Below are 12,354 nucleotides of genomic sequence, written 5' to 3'. Positions count from 1 at the left end.
AAATGCGGCCGAAAACTAACATTTTGTGTGTTGGGAGAAAAGCCGAACGCGAAATCTGCCGTGCTCCTACATTAGATGAGCGCCAACGGCCATACCATGATGAATACACCGGTTCTCGTCCGATCACCGAAGTTAAGCATCATCGGGCCCGGCTAGTACTTGGATGGGTGACCGCCTGGGAAACCCGTGTGCTGTTGGCTCCCTTCCTTTTGTTTTTTTATTATGTCGCCAGCCCAATTTTCAAACTACCTATCTGTTGTGACAAAGATGCTTCCTTAAGCCTTTTAAACTACTGTAATGGTACGAAAATGCAGTAATTAACTCAGTTTGAGGGAGAATGTGCTAACCAAGTATGGCCAAGAAGACTTTGAAAACGACAAAACAGTACGAATCGGCAGGTGATTTCTGAAATACGTCACCGCCTATTGTTGTGTAGGAGTGTAGAGTTCCAAATTTGATTTGTAACCACGAATGTATTCCTTAGTCGTCTCGTCTCGTCCCGCAGACGTTTGTCGTGCTTGCGCTGTCATATGGACCACGACCCGAGCGGCAGCGAGCGGCAGTCGAGCAAAGTCGGGACAAGTCGGGACGGGGACAGGGACAGGGATAGGAATGGTGCGAATGCACTGCAAACTACGCAGACACCTGGTGTGAGGCGAGGCGAGGCGAGGCGAGGAAGCCCACATCGGTACCAGTGGCGCCCTCCAGCACGACACTGCCACACCCCGCACAGGCCCTCCGCTGAACAGCAGGGACAAGATGCGTCCTCCGCTAGTGTCGAAGGCTGCACGCGCCCAGCGAATGACAGGGGGTGCAACGAGCAGCAGTGCGTCTCACACACGCGGCGGTGCGCCCGCCAATTCGGCCGTCGCTCTGCTGGGACGCCGGGCACGCCTCCCCGCGCCGTCCTCGAGGAACTGGCGGTTGCGGAAGGAAGCGCTTACGTCAAATGCGGCCGAAAACTAACATTTTGTGTGTTGGGAGAAAAGCCGAACGCGAATTCTGCCGTGCTCCTACATTAGATGAGCGCCAACTGCTATACCATGATGAATACACCGGTTCTCGTCCGATCACCGAAGTTAAGCATCATCGGGCCCGGCTACTACTTGGATGGGTGACCGCCTGGGAAACCCGGGTGCTGTTGGCTCCCTTCCTTTTGTTTTTTTGTTATGTCGCCAGCCCAATTTTCAAACTACCTTTCTGTTGTGACAAAGATGCTTCCTTAAGCCTTTTAAACTACTGTAATGGTACGAAAATGCAGTAATTAACTCAGTTTGAGGGAGAATGTGCTAACCAAGTATGGCCAAGAAGACTTTGAAAACGACAAAACAGTACGAATCGGCAGGTGATTTCTGAAATACGTCACCGCCTATTGTTGTGTAGGAGTGTAGAGTTCCAAATTTGATTTGTAACCACGAATGTATTCCTTAGTCGTCTCGTCTCGTCCCGCAGACGTTTGTCGTGCTTGCGCTGTCATATGGACCACGACCCGAGCGGCAGCGAGCGGCAGTCGAGCAAAGTCGGGACAAGTCGGGACGGGGACAGGGACAGGGATAGGAATGGTGCGAATGCACTGCAAACTACGCAGACACCTGGTGTGAGGCGAGGCGAGGCGAGGCGAGGAAGCCCACATCGGTACCAGTGGCGCCCTCCAGCACGACACTGCCACACCCCGCACAGGCCCTCCGCTGAACACCAGGGACAAGATGCGTTCTCCGCTAGTGTCGAAGGCTGCACGCGCCCAGCGAATCACAGGGGGTGCAACGAGCAGCAGTGCGTCTCACACACGCGGCGGTGCGCCCGCCAATTCGGCAGTCGCTCTGCTGGGACGCCGGGCACGCCTCCCCGCGCCGTCCTCGAGGAACTGGCGGTTGCGGAAGGAAGCGCTTTCGTCAAATGCGGCCGAAAACTAACATTTTGTGTGTTGGGAGAAAAGCCGAACGCGAATTCTGCCGTGCTCCTACATTAGATGAGCGCCAACGGCCATACCATGATGAATACACCGGTTCTCGTCCGATCACCGAAGTTAAGCATCATCGGGCCCGGCTAGTAGTTGGATGGGTGACCGCCTGGGAAACCCGGGTGCTGTTGGCTCCCTTCCTTTTGTTTTTTTGTTATGTCGCCAGCCCAATTGCCAAACTACCTTTCTGTTGTGACAAAGATGCTTCCTTAAGCCTTTTAAACTACTGTAATGGTACGAAAATGCAGTAATTAACTCAGTTTGAGGGAGAATGTGCTAACCAAGTTTGCCAAGAAGACTTTGAAAACGACAAAACACTACGAATCGGCAGGTGATTAATGAAATACGTCACCGTCTATTGTTGTGTAGGAGTGTAGAGTTCCAAATTTGATTTGTAACCACGAATGTATTCCTTAGTCGTCTCGTCTCGTCCCGCAGACGTTTGTCGTGCTTGCGCTGTCATATGGACCACGACCCGAGCGGCAGCGAGCGGCAGTCGAGCAAAGTCGGGACAAGTCGGGACGGGGACAGGGACAGGGATAGGAATGGTGCGAATGCACTGCAAACTACGCAGACACCTGGTGTGAGGCGAGGCGAGGCGAGGCGAGGCGAGGAAGCCCACATCGCTACCAGTGGCGCCCTCCAGCACGACACTGCCACACCCCGCACAGGCCCTCCGCTGAACACCAGGGACAAGATGCGTCCTCCGCTAGTGTCGAAGGCTGCACGCGCCCAGCGAATGACAGGGGGTGCAACGAGCAGCAGTGCGTCTCACACACGCGGCGGTGCGCCCGCCAATTCGGCCGTCGCTCTGCTGGGACGCCGGGCACGCCTCCCCGCGCCGTCCTCGAGGAGCTGGCGGTTGCGGAAGGAAGCGCTTTCGTCAAATTCGGCCGAAAACTAACATTTTGTGTGTTGGGAGAAAAGCCGAACGCGAATTCTGCCGTGCTCCTACATTAGATGAGCGCTAATGGCCATACCATGATGAATACACCGGTTCTCGTCCGATCACCGAAGTTAAGCATCATCGGGCCCGGCTAGTACTTGGATGGGTGACCGCCTGGGAAACCCGGGTGCTGTTGGCTCCCTTCCTTTTGTTTTTTTGTTATGTCGCCAGCCCAATTTTCAAACTACCTTTCTGTTGTGACAAAAATTGCTTCCTGAAGCCTTTTAAACTACTGTAATGGTACGAAAATGTAGTAATTAACTCAGTTTGAGGGAGAATGTGCTAACCAAGTTTGCCAAGAAGACTTTGAAAACGACAAAACAGTACGAATCGGCAGGTGATTTCTGAAATACGTCACCGCCTATTGTTGTGTAGGAGTGTAGAGTTCCAAATTTGATTTGTAACCACGAATGTATTCCTTAGTCGTCTCGTCTCGTCCCGCAGACGTTTGTCGTGCTTGCGCTGTCATATGGACCACGACCCGAGCGGCAGCGAGCGGCAGTCGAGCAAAGTCGGGACAAGTCGGGACGGGGACAGGGACAGGGATAGGAATGGTGCGAATGCACTGCAAACTACGCAGACACCTGGTGTGAGGCGAGGCGAGGCGAGGCGAGGAAGCCCACATCGCTACCAGTGGCGCCCTCCAGCACGACACTGCCACACCCCGCACAGGCCCTCCGCTGAACACCAGGGACAAGGTGCGTCCTCCGCTAGTGTCGAAGGCTGCACGCGCCCAGCGAATGACAGGGGGTGCAACGAGCAGCAGTGCGTCTCACACACGCGGCGGTGCGCCCGCCAATTCGGCCGTCGCTCTGCTGGGACGCCGGGCGCGCTTCCCCGCGCCGTCCTCGAGGAACTGGCGGTTGCGGAAGGAAGCGCTTTCGTCAAATGCGGCCGAAAACTAACATTTTGTGTGTTGGGAGAAAAGCCGAACGCGAATTCTGCCGTGCTCCTACATTAGATGAGCGCCAACGGCAATACCATGATGAATACACCGGTTCTCGTCCGATCACCGAAGTTAAGCATCATCGGGCCCGGCTAGTACTTGGATGGGTGACCGCCTGGGAAACCCGGGTGCTGTTGGCTCCCTTCCTTTTGTTTTTTTGTTATGTCGCCAGCCCAATTTTCAAACTACCTTTCTGTTGTGACAAAGATGCTTCCTTAAGCCTTTTAAACTACTGTAATGGTACGAAAATGCAGTAATTAACTAAGTTTGAGGGAGAATGAGCTAACCATGTATGGCCAAGAAGACTTTGAAAACGACAAAACAGTACGAATCGGCAGGTGATTTCTGAAATACGTCACCGCCTATTGTTGTGTAGGAGTGTAGAGTTCCAAATTTGATTTGTAACCACGAATGTATTCCTTAGTCGTCTCGTCTCGTCCCGCAGACGTTTGTCGTGCTTGCGCTGTCATATGGACCACGACCCGAGCGGCAGCGAGCGGCAGTCGAGCAAAGTCGGGACAAGTCGGGACGGGGACAGGGACAGGGATAGGAATGGTGCGAATGCACTGCAAACTACGCAGACACCTGGTGTGAGGCGAGGCGAGGCGAGGCGAGGAAGCCCACATCGCTTACCAGTGGCGCCCTCCAGCACGACACTGCCACACCCCGCACAGGCCCTCCGCTGAACACCAGGGACAAGGTGCGTCCTCCGCTAGTGTCGAAGGCTGCACGCGCCCAGCGAATGACAGGGGGTGCAACGAGCAGCACTGCGTCTCACACACGCGGCGGTGCGCCCGCCAATTCGGCCGTCGCTCTGCTGGGACGCCGGGCGCGCATCCCCACGCCGTCCTCGAGGAACTGGCGGTTGCGGAAGGAAGCGCTTTCGTCAAATGCGGCCGAAAACTAACATTTTGTGTGTTGGGAGAAAAGCCGAACGCGAATTCAGCCGTGATCCTACATTAGATGAGCGCCAACGGCCATACCATGATGAATACACCGGTTCTCGTCCGATCACCGAAGTTAAGCATCATCGGGCCCGGCTAGTACTTGGATGGGTGAACGCCTGGGAAACCCGGGTGCTGTTGGCTCCCTTCCTTTTGTTTTTTTGTTATGTCGCCAGCCCAATTTTCAAACTACCTTTCTGTTGTGACAAAGATGCTTCCTTAAGCATTTTAAACTACTGTAATGGTACGAAAATGCAGTAATTAACTCAGTTTGAGGGAGAATGTGCTAACCAAGTATGGCCAAGAAGACTTTGAAAACGACAAAACAGTACGAATCGGCAGGTGATTTCTGAAATACGTCACCGCCTATTGTTGTGTAGGAGTGTAGAGTTCCAAATTTGATTTGTAACCACGAATGTATTCCTTAGTCGTCTCGTCTCGTCCCGCAGACGTTTGTCGTGAGTGCGCTGTCATATGGATCACGACCCGAGCGGCAGCGAGCGGCAGTCGAGCGGCAGTCGGGACAAGTCGGGACGGGGACAGGGACAGGGATAGGAATGGTGCGAATGCACTGCAAACTACGCAGACACCTGGTGTGAGGCGAGGCGAGGCGAGGCGAGGAAGCCCACATCGCTACCAGTGGCGCCCTCCAGCACGACACTGCCACACCCCGCACAGGCCCTCCCCTGAACACCAGGGACAAGAAGCGTCCTCCGCTAGTGTCGAAGGCTGCACGCGCCCAGCGAATGACAGGGGGTGCAACGAGCAGCAGTGCGTCTCACACACGCGGCGGTGCGCCCGCCAATTCGGCCGTCGCTCTGCTGGGACGCCGGGCGCGCCTCCCCGCGCCGTCTTCGAGGAACTGGCGGTTGCGGAAGGAAGCGCTTTCGTCAAATGCGGCCGAAAACTAGCATTTTGTGTGTTGGGAGAAAAGCCGAACGCGAATTCTGCCGTGGTCCTACATTAGATGAGCGCCAACGGCCATACCATGATGAATACACCGGTTCTCGTCCGATCACCGAAGTTAAGCATCATCGGGCCCGGCTAGTACTTGGATGGGTGACCGCCTGGGAAACCCGGGCGCTGTTGGCTCCCTTCCTTTTGTTTTTTTGTTATGTCGCCAGCCCAATTTTCAAACTACCTTTCTGTTGTGACAAAGATGCTTCCTTAAGCCTTTTAAACTACTGTAATGGTACGAAAATGCAGTAATTAACTCAGTTTGATGGAGAATGTGCTAACCAAGTATGGCCAAGAAGACTTTGAAAACGACAAAACAGTACGAATCGGCAGGTGATTTCTGAAATACGTCACCGCCTATTGTTGTGTAGGAGTGTAGAGTTCCAAATTTGATTTGTAACCACGAATGTATTCCTTAGTCGTCTCGTCTCGTCCCGCAGACGTTTGTCGTGCTTGCGCTGTCATATGGACCACGACCCGAGCGGCAGCGAGCGGCAGTCGAGCAAAGTCGGGACAAGTCGGGACGGGGACAGGGACAGGGATAGGAATGGTGCGAATGCACTGCAAATTACGCAGACACCTGGTGTGAGGCGAGGCGAGGCGAGGCGAGGAAGCCCACATCGCTACCAGTGGCGCCCTCCAGCACGACACTGCCACACCCCGCACAGGCCCTCCGCTGAACACCAGGGACAAGATGCGTCCTCCGCTAGTGTCGAAGGCTGCACGCGCCCAGCGAATGACAGGGGGTGCAACGAGCAGCAGTGCGTCTCACACACGCGGCGGTGCGCCCGCCAATTCGGCCGTCGCTCTGTTGGGACGCCGGGCGCGCATCCCCGCGCCGTCCTCGAGGAACTGGCGGTTGCGGAAGGAAGCGCTTTCGTCAAATGCGGCCGAAAACTAACATTTTGTGTGTTGGGAAAAAAGCCGAACGCGAATTCTGCCGTGCTCCTACATTAGATGAGCGCCAACGGCCATACCATGATGAATACACCGGTTCTCGTCCGATCACCGAAGTTAAGCATCATCGGGCCCGGCTAGTACTTGTATGGGTGACCGCCTGGGAAACCCGGGTGCTGTTGGCTCCCCTCCTTTTGTTTTTTTTTATGTCGCCAGCCCATTTTTCAAACTACCTTCCTGTTGTGACAAAGATGCTTCCTTAAGCCTTTTAAACTACTGTAATGGTACGAAAATGCAGTAATTAACTCAGTTTGAGGGAGAATGTGCTAACCAAGTATGGCCAAGAAGACTTTGAAAACGACAAAACAGTACGAATCGGCAGGTGATTTCTGAAATACGTCACCGCCTATTGTTGTGTAGGAGTGTAGAGTTCCAAATTTGATTTGTAACCACGAATGTATTCCTTAGTCGTCTCGTCTCGTATCGCAGACGTTTGTCGTGCTTGCGCTGTCATATGCACCACGACCCGAGCGGCAGCGAGCGGCAGTCGAGCGGCAGTCGGGACAAGTCGGGACGGGGACAGGGACAGGGATAGGAATGGTGCGAATGCACTGCAAACTACGCAGACACCTGGCGTGAGGCGAGGCGAGGCGAGGCGAGGCGAGGAAGCCCACATCGCTACCAGTGGCGCCCTCCAGCACGACACTGCCACACCCCGCACAGGCCCTCCGCTGAACACCAGGGACAAGATGCGTCCTCCGCTAGTGTCGAAGGCTGCACGCGCCCAGCGAATGACAGGGGGTGCAACGAGCAGCAGTGCGTCTCACACACGCGGCGGTGCGCCCGCCAATTCGGCCGTCGCTCTGCTGGGACGCAGGGCGCGCCTCCCCGCGCCGTCCTCGAGGAACTGGCGGTTGCGGAAGGAAGCGCTTTCGTCAAATGCGGCCGAAAACTAACATTTTGTGTGTTGGGAGAAAAGCCGAACGCGAATTCTGCCGTGCTCCTACATTAGATGAGCGCCAACGGCCATACCATGATGAATACACCGGTTCTCGTCCGATCGCCGAAGTTAAGAATCATCGGGCCTGGCTAGTACTTGGATGGGTGACCGCCTGGGAAACCCGGGTGCTGTTGGCTCCCTTCCTTTTGTTTTTTTGTTATGTCGCCAGCCCAATTTTCAAACTACCTTTCTGTTGTGACAAAGATGCTTCCTTAAGCCTTTTAAACTACTGTAATGCTACGAAAATTCAGTAATTAACTCAGTTTGAGGGAGAATGTGCTAACCAAGTATGGCCAAGAAGACTTTGAAAACGAGAAAACAGTACGAATCGGCTGGTGATTTCTGAAATACGTCACCGCCTATTGTTGTGTAGGAGTGTAGAGTTCCAAATTTGATTTGTAACCACGAATGTATTCCTTAGTCGTCTCGTCTCGTCCCGCAGACGTTTGTCGTGCTTGCGCTGTCATATGGACCACGACCCGAGCGGCAGCGAGCGGCAGTCTAGCAAAGTCGGGACAAGTCGGGACGGGGACAGGGACAGGGATAGGAATGGTGCGAATGCACTGCAAACTACGCAGACACCTGGTGTGAGGCGAGGCGAGGCGAGGCGAGGCGAGGAAGCCCACATCGCTACCAGTGGCGCCCTCCAACACGACACTGCCACAACCCGCACAGGCCCTACGCTGAACACCAGGGACAAGATGCGTCCTCCGCTAGTGTCGAAGGCTGCACGCGCCCAGCGAATGACAGGGGGTGCAACGAGCAGCAGTGCGTCTCACACACGCGGCGGTGCGCCCGCCAATTCGGCCGTCGCTCTGCTGGGACGCCGGGCGCGCCTCCCCGCGCCGTCCTCGAGGAACTGGCGGTTGCGGAAGGAAGCGCTTTCGTCAAATGCGGCCGAAAACTAACATTTTGTGTGTTGGTAGAAAGGCCGAACGCGAATTCTGCCGTGCTCCTACATTAGATGAGCGCCAACGGCCATACCATGATGAATACACCGGTTCTCGTCCGATCGCCGAAGTTAAGCATCATCGGGCCCGGCTAGTACTTGGATGGGTGACCGCCTGGGAAACCCGGGTGCTGTTGGCTCCCTTCCTTTTGTTTTTTTGTTATGTCGCCAGCCCAATTTTCAAACTACCTTTCTGTTGTGACAAAGATGCTTCCTTAAGCCTTTTAAACTACTGTAATGGTACGAAAATGCAGTACTTAACTCAGTTTGAGGGAGAATGTGCTAACCAAGTATGGCCAAGAAGACTTTGAAAACGACAAAACAGTACGAATCGGCAGGTGATTTCTGAAATACGTCACCGCCTATTGTTGTGTAGGAGTGTAGAGTTCCAAATTTGATTTGTAACCACGAATGTATTCCTTAGTCGTCTCGTCTCGTCCCGCAGACGTTTGTCGTGCTTGCGCTGTCATATGGACCACGACCCGAGCGGCAGCGAGCGGCAGTCGAGCAAAGTCGGGACAAGTCGGGACGGGCACAGGGACAGGGATAGGAATGGTGCGAATGCACTGCAAACTACGCAGACACCTGGTGTGAGGCGAGGCGAGGCGAGGCGAGGAAGCCCACATCGCTACCAGTGGCGCCCTCCAGCACGACACTGCCACACCCCGCACAGGCCCTCCGCTGAACACCAGGGACAAGATGCGTCCTCCGCTAGTGTCGAAGGCTGCACGCGCCCAGCGAATGACAGGGGGCGCAACGAGCAGCAGTGCGTCTCACACACGCGGCGGTGCGCCCGCCAATTCGACCGTCGCTCTGCTGGGACGCCGGGCACGCCTCCCCGCGCCGTCCTCGAGGAACTGGCGGTTGCGGAAGGAAGCGCTTTCGTCAAATGCGGCCGAAAACTAACATTTTGTGTGTTGGGAGAAAAGCCGAACGAGAATTCTGCCGTGCTCCTACATTAGATGAGCGCCAACGGCCATACCAAGATGAATACACCGGTTCTCGTCCGATCACCGAAGTTAAGCATCATCGGGCCCGGCTAGTACTTGGATGGGTGACCGCCTGGGAAACCCGGGTGCTGTTGGCTCCCTTCCTTTTGTTTTTTTGTTATGTCGCCAGCCCAATTTTCAAACTACCTTTCTGTTGTGACAAAGATGCCTCCTTAAGCCTTTTAAACTACTGTAATGGTACGAAAATGCAGTAATTAACTCAGTTTGAGGGAGAATGTGGTAACCAAGTATGGCCAAGAAGACTTTGAAAACGACAAAACAGTACGAATCGGCAGGTGATTTCTGAAATACGTCACCGCCTATTGTTGTGTAGGAGTGTAGAGTTCCAAATTTGATTTGTAACCACAAATATATTCCTTTGTCGTCTCGTCTCGTCCCGCAGACGTTTGTCGTGCTTGCGCTGTCATATGGACCACGACCCGAGCGGCAGCGAGCGGCAGTCGAGCAAAGTCGGGACAAGTCGGGACGGGGACAGGGACAGGGATAGGAATGGTGCGAATGCACTGCAAACTACGCAGACACCTGGTGTGAGGCGAGGCGAGGCGAGGCGAGGAAGCCCACATCGCTACCAGTGGCGCCCTCCAGCACGACACTGCCACACCCTGCACAGGCCCTCCGCTGAACACCAGGGACAAGATGCGTCCTCCGCTAGTGTCGAAGGCTGCACGCGCCCAGCGAATGACAGGGGGCGCAACGAGCAGCAGTGCGTCTCACACACGCGGCGGTGCTCCCGCCAATTCGACCGTCGCTCTGCTGGGACGCCGGGCACGCCTCCCCGCGCCGTCCTCGAGGAACTGGCGGTTGCGGAAGGAAGCGCTTTCGTCAAATGCGGCCGAAAACTAACATTTTGTGTGTTGGGAGAAAAGCCGAACGCGTATTCTGCCGTGCTCCTACATTAGATGAGCGCCAACGGCCATACCAAGAAGAATACACCGGTTCTCGTCCGATCACCGAAGTTAAGCATCATCGGGCCCGGCTAGTACTTGGATGGGTGACCGCCTGGGAAACCCGGGTGCTGTTGGCTCCCTTCCTTTTGTTTTTTTGTTATGTCGCCAGCCCAATTTTCAAACTACCTTTCTGTTGTGACAAAGATGCCTCCTTAAGCCTTTTAAACTACTGTAATGGTACGAAAATGCAGTAATTAACTCAGTTTGAGGGAGAATGTGGTAACCAAGTATGGCCAAGAAGACTTTGAAAACGACAAAACAGTACGAATCGGCAGGTGATTTCTGAAATACGTCACCGCCTATTGTTGTGTAGGAGTGTAGAGTTCCAAATTTGATTTGTAACCACGAATGTATTCCTTTGTCGTCTCGTCTCGTCCCGCAGACGTTTGTCGTGCTTGCGCTGTCATATGGACCACGACCCGAGCGGCAGCGAGCGGCAGTCGAGCAAAGTCGGGACAAGTCGGGACGGGGACAGGGACAGGGATAGGAATGGTGCGAATGCACTGCAAACTACGCAGACACCTGGTGTGAGGCGAGGCGAGGCAAGGCGAGGCGAGGCGAGGCGAGGCGAGGCGAGGCGTGGCGAGGCGAGGAAGCCCACATCGCTACCAGTGGCGCCCTCCAGCACGACACTGCCACACCCCGCACAGGCCCTCCGCTGAACACCAGGGACAAGATGCGTCCTCCGCTAGTGTCGAAGGCTGCACGCGCCCAGCGAATGACACGGGGTGCAACGAGCAGCAGTGCGTCTCACACACGCGGCGGTGCGCCCGCCAATTCGGCCGTCGCTCTGCTGGGACGCCGGGCGCGCCTCCCCGCGCCGTCCTCGAGGAACTGGCGGTTGCGGAAGGAAGCGCTTTCGTCAAATGCGGCCGAAAACTAACATTTTGTGTGTTGGGAGAAAAGCCGAACGCGAATTCTGCCGTGCTCCTACATTAGATGAGCGCCAACGGCCATACCATGATGAATACACCGGTTCACGTCCGATCACCGAAGTTAAGCATCATCGGGCCCGGCTAGTACTTGGATGGGTGACCGCCTGGGAAACCCGGATGCTGTTGGCTCCCTTCCTTTTGTTTTTTTGTTAGGTCGCCAGCCCAATTTTCAAACTACCTTTCTGTTGTGACAAAGATGCTTCCTTAAGCCTTTTAAACTACTGTAATGGTACGAAAATGCAGTAATTAACTCAGTTTGAGGGAGAATGTGCTAACCAACTTTTCCAAGAAGACTTTGAAAACGACAAAACAGTACGAATCGGCAGGTGATTTCTGAAATACGTCACCGCCTATTGTTGTGTAGGAGTGTAGAGTTCCAAATTTGATTTGTAAACACGAATGCATTCCTTAGTCGTCTCGTCTCGTCCCGCAGACGTTTGTCGTGCTTGCGCTGTCATATGGACCACGATCCGAGCGGCAGCGAGCGGCAGTCGAGCAAAGTCGGGACAAGTCGGGACGGGGACAGGGACAGGGATAGGAATGGTGCGAATGCACTGCAAACTACGCAGACACCTGGTGTGAGGCGAGGCGAGGCGAGGCGAGGAAGCCCACATCGCTACCAGTGGCGCCCTCCAGCACGACACTGCCACACCCCGCACAGGCCCTCCGCTGAACACCAGGGACAAGAAGCGTCCTCCGCTAGTGTCGAAGGCTGCACGCGCCAGCCGAATGACAGGGGGTGCAACGAGCAGCAGTGCGTCTCACACACGCGGCGGTGCGCCCGCCAATTCGGCCGTCGCTCTGCTGGGACGCGGGGCGCGCCTCCCCGCGCCGTCCTCGAGGAACTGGCGGTTGCGGAAGGA

General features: G+C 55.2%; 13 non-coding genes across 13 annotated transcripts; all 13 read left to right on the top strand.

Annotated features, from left to right (window-relative positions):
• The first annotated feature begins 81 nt into the window (after positions 1 to 81).
• Positions 82 to 200, top strand: LOC126186484 (5S ribosomal RNA). Its single transcript, XR_007537576.1, has one exon. It is a non-coding gene; the product is annotated as a 5S ribosomal RNA (ribosomal RNA).
• An 828-nt stretch (positions 201 to 1,028) lies between these two features.
• Positions 1,029 to 1,147, top strand: LOC126185313 (5S ribosomal RNA). The gene has a single exon (XR_007537073.1). It is a non-coding gene; the product is annotated as a 5S ribosomal RNA (ribosomal RNA).
• An 828-nt stretch (positions 1,148 to 1,975) lies between these two features.
• On the top strand, positions 1,976 to 2,094 carry LOC126186387 (5S ribosomal RNA). The gene has a single exon (XR_007537482.1). It is a non-coding gene; the product is annotated as a 5S ribosomal RNA (ribosomal RNA).
• Positions 2,095 to 2,926: 832 nt separating this feature from the next.
• LOC126186390 (5S ribosomal RNA) lies at positions 2,927 to 3,045 on the top strand. Its single transcript, XR_007537485.1, has one exon. It is a non-coding gene; the product is annotated as a 5S ribosomal RNA (ribosomal RNA).
• An 828-nt stretch (positions 3,046 to 3,873) lies between these two features.
• LOC126186298 (5S ribosomal RNA) lies at positions 3,874 to 3,992 on the top strand. Its single transcript, XR_007537397.1, has one exon. It is a non-coding gene; the product is annotated as a 5S ribosomal RNA (ribosomal RNA).
• An 829-nt stretch (positions 3,993 to 4,821) lies between these two features.
• Positions 4,822 to 4,940, top strand: LOC126186596 (5S ribosomal RNA). The gene has a single exon (XR_007537661.1). It is a non-coding gene; the product is annotated as a 5S ribosomal RNA (ribosomal RNA).
• Positions 4,941 to 5,769: 829 nt separating this feature from the next.
• LOC126186280 (5S ribosomal RNA) lies at positions 5,770 to 5,888 on the top strand. Its single transcript, XR_007537380.1, has one exon. It is a non-coding gene; the product is annotated as a 5S ribosomal RNA (ribosomal RNA).
• An 828-nt stretch (positions 5,889 to 6,716) lies between these two features.
• Positions 6,717 to 6,835, top strand: LOC126186348 (5S ribosomal RNA). The gene has a single exon (XR_007537445.1). It is a non-coding gene; the product is annotated as a 5S ribosomal RNA (ribosomal RNA).
• An 833-nt stretch (positions 6,836 to 7,668) lies between these two features.
• LOC126186605 (5S ribosomal RNA) lies at positions 7,669 to 7,787 on the top strand. The gene has a single exon (XR_007537670.1). It is a non-coding gene; the product is annotated as a 5S ribosomal RNA (ribosomal RNA).
• An 833-nt stretch (positions 7,788 to 8,620) lies between these two features.
• On the top strand, positions 8,621 to 8,739 carry LOC126186332 (5S ribosomal RNA). Its single transcript, XR_007537430.1, has one exon. It is a non-coding gene; the product is annotated as a 5S ribosomal RNA (ribosomal RNA).
• An 828-nt stretch (positions 8,740 to 9,567) lies between these two features.
• LOC126186422 (5S ribosomal RNA) lies at positions 9,568 to 9,686 on the top strand. The gene has a single exon (XR_007537516.1). It is a non-coding gene; the product is annotated as a 5S ribosomal RNA (ribosomal RNA).
• Positions 9,687 to 10,514: 828 nt separating this feature from the next.
• On the top strand, positions 10,515 to 10,633 carry LOC126185244 (5S ribosomal RNA). The gene has a single exon (XR_007537006.1). It is a non-coding gene; the product is annotated as a 5S ribosomal RNA (ribosomal RNA).
• Positions 10,634 to 11,501: 868 nt separating this feature from the next.
• Positions 11,502 to 11,620, top strand: LOC126186466 (5S ribosomal RNA). Its single transcript, XR_007537558.1, has one exon. It is a non-coding gene; the product is annotated as a 5S ribosomal RNA (ribosomal RNA).
• The last annotated feature ends 734 nt before the right edge of the window (positions 11,621 to 12,354 follow it).

This window comes from Schistocerca cancellata, chromosome 4 (assembly GCF_023864275.1).
Source record: "Schistocerca cancellata isolate TAMUIC-IGC-003103 chromosome 4, iqSchCanc2.1, whole genome shotgun sequence".
Classification (NCBI taxonomy): domain Eukaryota; kingdom Metazoa; phylum Arthropoda; class Insecta; order Orthoptera; family Acrididae; genus Schistocerca; species Schistocerca cancellata.
This window is presented reverse-complemented; position numbering and strand designations above follow the sequence as displayed.